General features: G+C 43.2%; 1 pseudogene; it reads left to right on the top strand.

Moving 5' to 3' along the window:
• The window catches only part of LOC102812868, an 8326-nt pseudogene extending 4674 nt beyond the window's left edge, over nucleotides 1–3652 (top strand).
• The last annotated feature ends 301 nt before the right edge of the window (nucleotides 3653–3953 follow it).

The raw sequence follows: 3953 nt of genomic DNA, 5'->3' as shown, positions 1-3953 counted from the left end.
ATTCAGTAAATCATATACTTTGTTTCATTTCAATGATTGTGATCCCCTTAATGTAAGGTCATGTATCCCACTTCCTCACAGTGTTTCTTATTTCCATTCCTTCTTCTTTCCCCACTCTTCTGAATTTTGTCCTTAGGTAAATGCTGCCCTTTTGATCTCGAATGGCTAACCATTCTATATTATGCATAACCTCATCAGTGTTGTTGTTACCTCTATCTTGTTCACACACTCCCTTATATTTGGAAAGATAATAACACTTAGGGTCTAAGTCAGGGTAGAACTGTGGTGCCCCCCATCTCATTCATTGGTCTACATCCAAGTCCAGATACAGCTGTGGCAGGAGAGTATCCTGCCTGAAGATTCGGACTCAGGGCTTTTTCTGAAGTCATAGGAGCCCTCTTGCCTCTGTGCAAACACAGTCTTGAAGTTCTAGGACACCCAGACCCTTGGGGCAACCTTTAGGCAAGAAGAATGGAAGCAGGATGATCCCAAGCCTCCATCTTTGAGGGCCATCCTCAGAGGCATTCTGCATTCCTATGGTAGAGTTGAGTCAACTCCCTGTAGTCTTCATAATGCTTACACTGTCCCTCCCTCACTATCTCACTCTTCCTGTCCCTTTTCCTACTTCTTGAGATCTGCAAATGCATCTTCACATGAGTGTTCTTCCCCTGAACATTTCCGTGTGTCTTTCTTGTCTTTAATAAGGACACTTTGATTGGATTTTAGGATCTACTGTACTCTAGTCGAGCTCATGTTCAAAGACTCCATTTCCAAACAAGGCACTGGATGTTAGGGCTTCAATCTAACTTTTTCAGTGGTACAATTCCATATATAACAGGCACAGAACAGTCCTCCACATATATCTTCTTCTATATCCCCTTACCAACAATATTGACTCTATCTTCCTAGCTGCCCAAATCAGAAGTCTGTGTCTTGGACTTGCCTCCGCTCTCTCTCTCTTCATCCACAAGTAGCCAGTCACCAAGCCCTGTGCACTCTACCTTTTTAGACTCTGTTCTGCTCGCACTGCCTATCTTCTCATCAACTATCCTGTGGACTATTTAAGTAGGTGCAGAATCAGGCAGTCTCTCATTCTGTTGTACTTGAGGTTGCTATGAGTCATCTGGCTCAATGACATCTAAAATCAACAACATAAGGGTGCAGCTGGGAATGAGCACTAGAGATGGCTCATCTGTGACTAGGGGTGCTCCTGTTGAAAGTCAAGTGCACTTCCTCATCTGGCTGAGACAGTCCTCTTTCTGCCCCAGCCTCTTCCCTTCCTGTCCATATACCATCACTTCCAGAGCCATTGTGCTGGAATCTTAGAATGGTCTCAAATCTTCTATTGCTTTTCTTGAACCTGAACCAAAGTATAAGGTCCTGTGATGGCTTTGTAATATGTAATATGGCTAAACTGAATGGCATTGCCCTAAATTCCTTTCTTATATGTTTATCATTTGTATGGGTCATTAGAGAGACTTTTAGGAGATTTGGAAGATGACAGGGAAGCAGCAGTAACTTTGTAGCTCAAGCACAGTTACTAATCAACTGATTTACCTCATTTGCATGAAGCAGTACCTGGGTCTACTATTGTGCTACCTTCTCATGGGCCCTGTTCAGTTTTTCTGACTCCTGGGCCATGTGTGTGTTTGCCTCTGTGTGTTTGAACTCAATGGCAAACTACACCATGCACCACCAAAATCACCAACCAGTTAGTTACCCACTTGCAGCTTCAATCACCCTTAATGCCTCTTTTATTCAACACTGCCAAATACAGTCCATCTTTTCTCCCCATTATCTCTTGACTTTGTTCTCTCCTTTATATTCTTATTGGCCCAGGTCCTCAAGAAGGTCACTTGATTTACATTAGTCCTTGATCCATGCTATTCATTCATCCATCCATTCATTCAACAAAAGACCTATATTATATGCTAACTATTACTCTAGGCATTGGATTAAAAACTCTAACCTTAACTTTCCCATTTCCTCCTATTCTATGAGATTATTGAATAAGGACTAAAGGGGTGGTAGCAATAAAGTTTGCAAAATGTAACCTGCAGCATAGTAAAAGAGAAGGCAGATAATAAATGAAATAAATAAATACGAGATTGGACTTTTAATTATGGCTGAGTGATGAGGCCAATAAATTATCTCTCCAAAAACTAATAGATAAAACTGGATAAACCTGACAAAAACAATTTTTGTTACCTGGAAATGAACCAAAGGCAAACTGCAATCTGAAAAGCATTTATACTTGAAAAACTTGTGGACTTTGGATAAGAACAGCAGAAATCAATGGTATTCTTGATTCAGGCTGCTTGTATCCTACTTCTTCTGGCTTAGTCCTCACAGAGATTCTGCCAGGGTGGGGCAGGCCATGAGGACCAGCAACTTTGTGGCTTGCTTAATTGGTGCTGCTAACTGCAGGGTCAGTAATTCAAACTCACCAGCTGCCCTTCGAGAGAAAGATGAGGTTAACTGTAAAGATTTAGTCTTGGAAACCCTAAATAGGGTTGCTATGAGTTAGAATGAACTCAATGGTAGTGTGCTTTACTCAGCTTGGAGTGGTGTGTAACACCCATCTAGCAACATCGTCAGTAGGTTTGGCAATCTTGGAAGCAGGTGAGTGGGAATTACTAATGAGTCTGTTGGTCTGAGGTTGCACTGAGGCTTGCGGCAAGTGTATTCTTGGCTTAGGAGTGCCTGTGTAGTAGAGACAGGAGCTGTCCCAGGCTATTCACACAATTCTGCCAACCCTAAGCCATGGGCATGTGTTGGAATGGTGTGAAAAGACCCAGGAAAAGGTAAAAGCCAGAGCAAATTTGAAAATGACCGTGCTGATCATCTGGCAGAGAATGGAAGCCTTACTAGTTTAAAGTGTTTAAACACTACATCTTTCCAATAATTGGTTTACCATATAATTAACGGAAATAGGGGTGACTCCTTAGAATCCAGAATTAAATATAAAAATAAATATTGAGGAGTCATTCATGGCAGGGACCTGATCAGGTGTGAGCACGGCTCTTGATGTGATACTGCAGTGAGAAGGTTGTTCTCACCTGTGTTGTGTGTGTGTGTGAGTATGTGTGTGTGGGGGGGGGGCACTTGTTGTTGGTGGTGACTTCCCCTTTCCCCACGGCTGCTGTAGTGGTTGCTCCCTGGGCTGTAGGAAATAAGTAATAATGATGACAGTGAGGTGGAAAGCAAACAAGATTTCAGTCTGCACCTGACAAACTGGCTCATCATAATGCACTGGACTGAAAACTTCGGGACCACATCAAAGATGGCTTTCATGGTTTGTGTGACTCAGTCCCATCATTCCAAGGAGAGAAGCAAATCTAGGCCCAAATCTTAGACAAAGCCAATTATGCAAAGGAACCTCCCCCCCACACACACACACACACATACTGCTAGCAAGATATTGATTACCTCAAGTGCAGAATGCTTCTCTGGAGAAGGCGAGGTCAAGTGTCCAACTGCAGACCAACTACCCCTCCTCTGACAATAGCCTCTACACAATCACAAGGGCAGCACCATCTCTGCCTTTGATGAGGACTCGGACTCCAGTTCTAAGTCGGAGCCCAAAAAGCCCCAAATCAAAAAGAAACTCCTATGGAAGCCAGCTAAGCTGAATGGGGCAAGCCAGCAATAAAAAACTGTCTCCTCTATCATCTCCTCCTCCTGAACAGGAAAGGTAAAACGTTAACTGCCTCCTCCCCACCCAGGAAACAAACTAGAATGTTAATCAGGTTACTGAATGGGACCAATCTTACCCACCCAGAAGACAAGCTAAAATTTTAATCAGGTTACTGAGTGGGACCAAACTTCCCCACCCAGGAGACAAGTTAGAATGCTAGTCAGGTTACTGAGCAGAACCAATCCTCCTCACCCAGGAGATAAGCTAGAATGTTATTCAGGTCACCAAGCGGGACTAATCCTCTGGTTTCCCTCCT

This window comes from Chrysochloris asiatica, unplaced genomic scaffold, assembly GCF_000296735.1.
Source record: "Chrysochloris asiatica unplaced genomic scaffold, ChrAsi1.0 scaffold00289, whole genome shotgun sequence".
Lineage (NCBI taxonomy): Eukaryota > Metazoa > Chordata > Mammalia > Afrosoricida > Chrysochloridae > Chrysochloris > Chrysochloris asiatica.
Note: the sequence above shows the minus strand (reverse complement) of the source record. Positions and strands in the feature narration are given on the sequence as shown.